Source organism: Cicer arietinum, chromosome 3 (assembly GCF_000331145.2).
Source record: "Cicer arietinum cultivar CDC Frontier isolate Library 1 chromosome 3, Cicar.CDCFrontier_v2.0, whole genome shotgun sequence".
In the NCBI taxonomy this organism is placed as follows: Eukaryota; Viridiplantae; Streptophyta; class Magnoliopsida; order Fabales; family Fabaceae; genus Cicer; species Cicer arietinum.
In genome coordinates, this window is record NC_021162.2 from 39,362,690 (window position 1) to 39,373,010 (window position 10,321).

Genomic DNA, 10,321 nt, shown 5'->3' on the forward strand with positions numbered 1-10,321 from the left:
TGTAACAATCTTCCTCTTCAATCAAGTTTAAGATCTTTGTTTATTTTAATTTTAGTTTATTTTATACTTTCTTTGTTATTTAAATTTGATCATTAGAAGGGTTTTGCATGGGTGTGGTTATATTAATTTAAAAAAATAATAAAATTCTAAGGTAGAAAATCTACACTTGTGTGTCAGCTAACACACATTTAAAAAGGAAAATAAAAATAGCACTTTCTATAGCCAAAGTTAAAATGAAGTAGGGGTAGGTTGTGTTCCCTGCCACATCCCTAGCCATAAAAATAAACAAAAGAAAAAGAAGAAAAAAGAAAACATGCTTTTTTGCGAAGTTATTTTCCACGGGTTGGCTGTGTTATTTCACATTCCCGTGGATTGTGCCATTAAAAGAGACGCCTATGCGCTATTTTTGGGTACCTTGGCACACATGATAAATCACTTACTCTCTTACTTGTTCACAGTCATAAGATCAATGGTACATTGTAGCTCACATGCACATGGCTACACTTCATAATTAAATTCAAACTAAATTATATTTGTGGTCTCTTAACTTAATTTCAGTTAACGTTTTAGTCATTTATCTTTTTTTACTTGAGTTGGTACTTTATTTTAATTTTAAGTGACAATTTGATATTTTATGTTTTAAAATTTCAACAATGTTATTCTTTTTTTATAAAAATTCAAAAAAAATCATCAAAATTTTCAACCAAAACTTATAAAATTAATAATCATCTTCAATATAATGCAAATTTTATCAAATCCATAACTCAAATATTTAAATACACTCATATTTTCATTTTCAACAACATCAAATAAAGAATGAAAATATGAGTTTATTTTAAGATTTAAGTTATGAATTTGATTAAATTTGTATATTATTGAAGATTATAATGAATTTTATGGATTTTGTTTGAAAAATTTGATGATTTTTTTGAATTTTTGTAAAAAAAAATGACAATATTGTTGATATTTTAAAACATAAAATATCAAATTGTCACTTAAAATTAAAATAAAGGACCAACTAAAAAAAAAAATATAAATGACTAAAACGTTACCTGAAATTAAGTTAAGGGACCACAGATGTAATTTAGCCTTAAATTTATAAATAAATAAAAAACCAGAACCCTTTCTTTTGATACACGATCAAAACCGTTTCTTCTTCTCCATAACTATTATCTACCACCACCAAACCCCAAACTCCATAAAAGCCACCACGCCACCATTGTTTTTGGCTAGCCGCACCCCTCATTACAGATGTATTTCCCTCATCATCAACGTATTTCCCTCCACTGTGTTCACTCTCTCTCTCTCTCTCTCATGCTCACCCTCCCTCTGTTGTTCTATCTCTTTGCGTTGCTACTCTCTCTCGGAAATCCTCCCTCTTTTCTCTACCACTGTGGTGTCGCAACCAAACCAGTCGCGCCGACAGTCGCCAATCCCCCTTCCCTTCATCCTTAAAATATACTATTTATAATAATTTAATTTATTAATAAAATAAGATATTAATTTGATATTAAAATTATTTTAGAATATATGTTGATAAATTTTATAGTTAATTTATTTTATATATGTGTTTGTTAAGATGTGATAATTTTAGATATTTAGTTTAATGAATAACATAAATTATTAATATTTTATTATTTTATTTAATTTTTAAAAAATAATAATATTTTAACATAACTATTTTAGATGATAAGATTAAAGCATAATGCATGTAGGTCATTGATGTGATATTTATTTAATTTATAATTGTTAGCTACAAATGACTGACGACAAATTATATAAAATAGGTTTAATAGAGTTCGATATTTTTGAAAAATTATTTGAGTATTAAGCATATTGAATATTGGTATCAATTCATAGTTGATATTTTTGTGATAGACTCAAGTATTAAGCATATTGAATATTCATATTAATCTATCCATGATATTTATACAGAAAAATATAAAATTTGGTTGAAGTAGTTTTTGAAAAGGTTTTTGATACTCCAATCAAATATGACAAAGAGATCTTCAAACAAATATACTATGAATCACAATTAATAGACACCAAGATATTAGAATCGTCAATTTGAATCAAACCTAAGATGTTTGAATTCAGTGTTATAAATAAATTTTCATTCAACATACAAAATCAAGACAAGATTCTGAACGAGAAAAGTCTAATAACAATATGTTTATCAATTTGCAATGAAACAAAAAATGTCACCAAACTCCAAATGAAATAAAAATTAAAGAACAATTTAAATTGCAGAAAATTAAAGAGTTAGGGATAAAAATATTCATATGTTGATTTATACAGGTTCTTCTACTTCGTCCTCGCTCGTAGAGTATATCATGTCTCCATTCAATCGAATGGAAGTTTTCTTTATTTGATTATTGATTATGAATGGTTAAAAGATCCTTCAGCGATTGTTAAAAAGCCTTGCACACAAACTCTTCTTCCTTAACACTTTTACATACATAATCTTGCAAGAGCCTCCAAAATCTGAACACAAATCTATCTTCAAGAGGAAGATCATACATCACTCCAATTGAAAAAAAGACAACTAGAAACAACTTTTAAAAAACTTTCTAAAGAACAACTTCTTCAGCCTTCGCAATCAACCTATGTCGCCTCAACGATTTGTATCTAGAATAGACACCCCAACAATCAATATCCCCTCGTTGTTTTCAAACCTGACTTAATCAAGAGAGAGTTTTCAATCTATGATATGATCTTGAATGCTTGAACATAAGGAATGGATGAAACTATTCTTGTGTTTAGAAATGATTAGAAAATCTTATATATTGCATGAATAGGCTAGGACAATGAAAATGAATTCTAAGAGCAATAACCACTTTGTAAATTCCATAACAACCTTAAAACTGTCAAATTTTACTATGTAGATCTGCAAGTCGAGTACGCATCAGGTGAGTCGACTTACGCAAGTTGAAAAAAACTAAAATGAAGTATAAAGTTTTGTAAAGCTCACAAAGATGTAATTCGACTTACATAACCATCTATTTCTTTTGAGTCGATTCGTATGTTGGTGAGTTGATTTACAAAGTGAAAAACACTTTGAAAATGGTTCGAAATGAGTTTCAAGTGATGTCAATGCTATATGGTCATACTTCCAATACAGTTCATCCTAAAACAACATGTACTTAAATTTATGCATGATAAAAACTACAATATCTCCTTTTTTGGATAATGACAACCTTTTGAAAAACTTGTTGTGAGACTTTTTTGATAAATCTTTTCAAAATATTTGTAAAAGAAAATTTGCAAGCCAAATATCCTCCTAAATTTGTGCCATTAGTGTAAAAGCACGAAGAAACTTTAAGCAATCCTTCTAATTAATTTTCCAATTCTTCTTGCTCCCCCTTTAACATTATCTAAAAAGAAAATAAACAACTACAAAATCAACGGTATATAAAAGTTCTTGAGCAACACAAAAGATGTAATAAAAAAAATGAAATCAAAATATCATCCTACCATACAATCCAAACTACGCAAAAAAAAAATGAATGCAACTCATAAAACATAGAGATACAAAAGATGGAATCAAAAGATCAAAGCATACACACAACTTAGAATTGACATAAAATCAACTCCAAAACACTAACATAAAGCAAGGTAAGGTTGTAAAATCATAATTCAAACTTGATATAGATTCAAAAGAAGATAAACACAACAAACACAAAAATAGCATGATTGGAAAAAGAAAAACTCAAGTAACAACTAGAACACATTAGTTAAAGAAAATACATCAAATTCTATGAATTGACATTATAAACACATTTAGTTAAACCAAAACTTAAAGCATATATTGCACTCATTTCACATATGAGACATTTTTTGATCCATGTTGAAATAGCTAAGACACAAAAGAGTATACTTACTTGAACTAATTCAACAAAGAGAAAGTTAAGAGTCATACCTCTGTGTAAATTTTTTGAGCTAATGACAAAAAACATGCAATTTTAAATTCTACCTTTTATAGATTTTACATTGGTGACAAAACCTTTAAAAACACATTTCAAATATGATAGGCCACCCTTCAAATGTTTGGAGCATCGTTTTTCAATTGTTGCTTGATGCTCTCAAATATACCAACAAAATAATCAACTAGAATTTATACGTACCCAATTTTTGTTAATCCTTGTGAGTTAGTATTGGGACTTAGTCCCTTAGGAATCCACACCATTCTACCATTTGGTACTAAAACTTTTTCTACAAAACATCTATAAGATGTGAGTCCCTTTTTCCACAATAAAAGCTAGTAACATGTGACAAACGTTATTTCTTAGATTTATAATAATATCTATTGAAAGAAGATTTATTGTTATTAACTGGAATTTTAGGATTTGAAGATTACAAGTTTTGCAATTCAACTTCAAATATGGAAACTCTTTCTTTGAATGAAATATTCTCACTTTCTAATGAACTACATTTTTCACATTTTGATTATTCATGAAAACAATGTACTTTTTCTATAACTTCATTTGCAAGCTTTAAGGCCGTGGATAAGTCTTTTTCAAGTCTATCAATTTGATCATCACTAACCTCATTTTTGTGACCCTTAGCCATAAGGCAAAAGTTTGTTTCACACATGTCACTTGACTTAGCACTTGGACTTTCTTCACTTGAGGAATCTTGATCCACTTTTCTACTAGAGGATCCGTCATCTTTCCTCGACTTGGATGATGCACCATCCTTGATTGTATTCTTTATCTTCCTCTTTTGCATTTTCTATTGATTGCTTACAAGAAGATTTTATCAATATTTACAAGAAGAAAATACGATCAAGATTTGAAGAAGATATGATCCAGATCTTATCAACAAGAAAATATGATTATTTACAAGATGATTTAATCAATATTTATCACTAGAATATATTAATTATTTACAAGAATATTTGATCAAGATTTATCTAGAAGAAGATCTGAATTATTTATAAGAAGATTTGGTCAAGATTTATCTACAAGAAGCTATGAATTATTTACAAGAAGATATGATGAAGAATTGTTTACAAGAAGAAACACTCACAAGAAGATACATTTATTATTTGCAAAGATACGATTCAGGTTTTGCAAGGACAAAAGAGAAACCCAACCTATTCTATAAATAGATACTTAAGGCTAAAGAAGAATATAAGAGAACTCACAAGCACAAAATTCCCAAGTCATTAGAGTTCATAAGATTAAGGTCAAGAGAAACTTTGCTCAAATGAAATATTTTCTAAGTGTTTTCTAGTGTGAGAGTCATTGTTAGAATTATCTTGTTAGAAGCAAACCAATTTATTCCAAACTCTTGTAACCCATCCTGATAGTGGCTTTCATGTTTCTCAAGCAATCTGTAGGTTTTCGGGTTATTTTGAGAAGACTTGGTTTATAGAGTCAAGTTGTTTGTGTTCCTCAAAAAGTCTGTAGGTGTCAGATTGTTTTAAGAAGATTGGCTTGTAGGATCAAATGTTATGTAGTTCAAGTTTTAAACTAGTGGATTAAATCCTTCTGAGTGAAGGAACTAGACATATCTACCAAATTAGTGGTGAACCATGATAAATTCTTGTGTCACTTTAATTATGCAATTCTTTTTTTTTTTTTACTTATGCCTCTGATCACTTAACCCAATTGCTACTACTTTTAAATAAATTACCAAAAAGAATTCAACTTAGTCAAACACATTTCAACCTCTTTCATGTGTTTGCAACTTCAGTTACAAATACTTTCACACAAACCCTTCTTCCTAAACACTCTTATACACAAAATCTTGGAACACCCCTACAAATTATGAATACAAAAATATTTTCAAGATGAAGATCACACCTCACTCTTTAAAAATAACCACCAAGAAACACCTATCTAGGAAGTTTTTGAAGAACACCTTCTTGTTGGGAAAAATAGCATAAGTTAAAAAAAATTAAGACACAATCACAACACAAGAATATAACGTGGAAACTCCAAAACCGGAGAAAAAACCACGGCCGTTGCATAAACCGGCAACCAGAGAATTAATACTATGTGAAAATTGTTACAACACATAGACTTCTCTCACTCACACCTTCAAGATAAACACCTAGAAATCCCTATCAACTAATTTTATGAAGAATACCTTCTTCAGTCCTCAATATGCAATCCATCAATGTCGCCTTGATGATTTGTATCTAGAATAAACACCCCGATAATCGATATCTCGTATTTTTTGTTTCTCACATAAAAACTAATGTGCACACCGACTTAATCAAGAAAGAATTCTCAATCGATGATTTGATCTTAAATGCTTGAGAATGGGGAATGAGTAAAATTATTCTTGTGTTTAGAAATGATTAGACAACCTTATCTATGATGCATGAATAGACTATGCCAATGAAAAATAATTTTTTTTTATAGAAATAACCACTTTGCAACTTCCATAACAACCTTAAAATTTTCAAATTTTAATTATGCAGGTCTGGAGAGTCAATTCACACATGATGTGAGTTGACTTACACAAGTTGAAAAAACCAAAAATGAAGTATGAAGTAGTGTGAGTCAATTCACACATTTGTCATTCGACTTAAAGAACCCCCTATATTGCTTTTGAGTTGATTCAAATACTAGGTGAGTTCATTCACAACCTTAGGACTTCAAAAATGGAGTTCTTGAAGTTCATAAGTCGATTCATAAGTTGGTGAGTCGATTTACAAAGTGAAAAACACTTAGAAAATTGTTTGAAATGAGTTTTAAAGGATGTCAATGCTATTAGATCATGGTTCAAACATAAATCATGCTAAAACAATATGTGATTAAGCTTATGCATGATAAAAAAATTCTTTTTCATACATTCTTTCTTGATCAAGAAATCTATGCAAGAGCTAGAGAATAAGAATGAACAAAGACACACACAACCACCATCTAGACTAAACAAGTTGACATTACTCAAATTACTAAGTCTAAAACTTAAAACACTAAGGAGACACTTAACAATTACAAAGTTAGCTTGATTATTTCTTGTTATCCAATAGCTAGTGTAATTCTTGGCCTTTGTGTATGCAATGGCCATTAGAGAGAGGCTTGCCTAATCATCGCACGAATTTTTTCTAAATGATGTTAATATCAATTGGGGGTTGAACCAATTTTAGAATGTTGAAATGTTGGTTAGATTTTGATGGGTATCAAATGTTCGCTCATGAGGCTTGAATTGGTTTTCACGTTGACGGATGAAATGGTTACGTGTTAAAGGAATAAAACAAAGCTTGTTTGAGTGGAAGCAAGCCACAAAAGTAATTTAGAGGCAAGGATTAAAGAATCTAAAGAAGAATTACAAAGATTAGATTAGACTTTCAAGAGGAGACTAAAGCTTTATTAGTGGATGAAGTGGTAGAGTACAAGGATTTAATGGATAAAACTGCTTCTTTCTCAAGGGCAAATTGCAGTATCTAGTGGTAAAGGTCTAGTGTTCGATGGTTAAAGGAAAGAGATGCAAGTCATGCAGGAAACTTTTTTCAGTTATAAGTATTAAAGAATCAGGGAATAGGGTGGAAGGAGTGGAACCTCTTAGAAAAGTAGTTTCAATCATTTAGAGCAATATATTCTATCTAAACTGGCGAGTCTCCCTTGTGTTGACCATTTGAATTTTAAATCTAATAATGAGATGGAGACAAATCTACTAATCATGGAGCTTAGTGAGGAGGAGGTGAAAGCAACAATTCAAGATTGTTATAGTTATTAAAGTATAGGTCCATATGGGGTGAATTTTGGTTTTTTGAATGAATTTTGGGAGGTGGTGAAGATTGATTTCATAATATTTTTATCAGGTTTCTACAAGAATGGTAGGTTGGAGAAAAGGGTGAATAGTATGTTTATTGAGCACCTCAAAGAAGGATGATCCTCAACTGTTATCTAACTTTAGACTTATTTCTTTGGTTGGGTGCATGTTTAAAGTTATTTTCAAGGTTTGATCAAATCGTTTGATAGTTGTCATTGGGAAGATTATATTCGAGTCTCAGTCAACTTTCAATTAAAGGGAGACAAATTTAGATGGAATTGTTATTTTAAATGAGGTGGTGGAGGAAGCTAAAAGAAGGAAAAAAGAGTTGATTATGTTTAAAGTTGATTTTGAAAAAGCTTATCACTCGATGGAGTTATCGTACTTGGAGGGGATTATGTCCGAAATAAAATTCCCAGTAGTTTGGATTAAGTGGATCATGGCTTGAGTTAGTTCTGTAAAAACGTATTTGTTGGTTAATGATAGTCCTATTGAAGAATTCTCATTGGACCTATGTTGGACCTATCTTCCCTATTTAAGATCATCTTACACTTTGTCATTCCACTTCTGATGTATCCAACGAGGATGATCTTTCTTGAATTCTTCATGATAATATTGTCAAAGGTCAACATCAAATTTGACATGAAGCACTTCTTAGGGCTCCGCAAATATTGGTTTTTAAGTGTTTACTTTTTTGTTTTTCCTTAAGGCATGGTAATCCCTACAATTCTTGATGTGGTTATCAGTTTTGGTTTGCCACTTGTTTCGTCTAAGGCTCCAAGAACCTATGATGCAAATAGGTCAAATATAGATTATAATCTAAATATAACATGCATTATTTGTTGCTTCTGCCCATTCATTTCGTGAATCACGATACGTTTCATTTCCTGAAAATATCTATCTTTTTTTTCTACAACACTGTTTTGATGAGGGTGTTCTATGAGAGGAAAAGTTATGTAAAGTTCCATTATATTCACAAAAAATTTCAAGGAGCTTATTTTTAAATTCATTCTCATGATTACTATGAATTGTTGTAATAAAAACCTTTTTTATTTTTCACATTTTTGCAGAAGGTAGTGAAAACCTCACGTGACTCATCATTTGTGTTTAAGGAACTTTACCCATGTCCATATGGAATATTCATTAACAATAACAAGTCCATAATTTTTTTACCACTAATAGAGGTATTCTATACATGGTCAAATAAATCAAAATGTAAAAGTTCAAGCGGTCTAGAAGTGGAAACAACATTTTTTGAGGAAAAAATAAGATATTGTTTGTTTCCCTTTCTAACATGCCTCACAAAGAGCATATGATTCATATTTTAGATTTGGCAAGCCTCTGACTTGATCAAGTCTTTTCAACTTTGAGATTAACCTCAAATTGGCATGTCCAAAACTTTTGTGTCAAATCAGTTGTTATTCATTCACAAACATAATACATTTTACTTCTTGTTTTTCCAAATCTGATAAGTTTATTTTGTAAATATTGTTTTTCCTTTGACCAGTAAATAGTATAGATCCATCTATTTGAGTTATTGCCTTACATGAATTTTGATTAAAGACAACACCACTACCATTGTCGCTTAATTGATTTGTTTTCAATAGGTTATTCAATAATCCTTATACAAGTAAAACACTTTTAATAGAGGGAAGTGAACCATTACCTACTGTGATATGCCCAATGATCCTACTCTTCTAATTACCTTCAAATCCTACAAATTCTTCGTTCTTGAGGGTCAGGGAACATAGACTTTTCTCTCGTCACGTGTCATCAGCATCCATTGTTCAAATACCGCGACTGGTGTTTTAACATTGTTGCATAGGATATCTGTAAGATGTAATATTTTATTCTTAGGTACCCAAATTTGGTTGGGTCCTCTTTTGTTAGTTATTAAAGGTGTCTTGTCTTTCCATGTTTTTGCATAGGACAAATTCTTTTATTGTGACATTTCCTTAAGCAATATCAAGTAAGTTAACTTTAGCAGTTTTCTTTGTTTCTTCAAAACCAATACCACATTTATTGTTTCTGCTAACACCATAGATCATGGAGACTTGTTTACTTCTATCTATGTCATTTTCAAGAAATTATTAAAAGATTTTTTTCATACTTAACAGAATTACAGACTTTATCCTTTAAGAGTTTTGAAACATTTTCTTTCAAAGTTGAATTTTCTCCTTTTTGGTTGTCAAAATCATTTTCAAGAAATTTGTATTTATTTGTTAAGATGACATGAGCTTTTCTAAGAGTTTTTAGATTTGAAGAACAATATCATTCTTGTTTAGAAACTTATTTAACATAACGACAAGTTCATTACGAGATAGGTCGTATAGTACCTCAATTTCATAGTGTGTATCTATCATCAGAGCCATGTTTGCATGCTCTTCATTTTCATCAGATGATTCATTAGAGTTATCTTAAGTAGCCATAATACCTTTTTTCTATGCCTTGGAATATTTTCTTAGGGAACTTCCCTTCTTTTCTTATCTGATTTTTCACCTTTTTCTCTATTATTTTGGGATCGTTTGCAATCTCTTTTTGGAAATACAACTCTTTTGTTCCACATGCATTGAATTTTCTTTAAGATGAAATA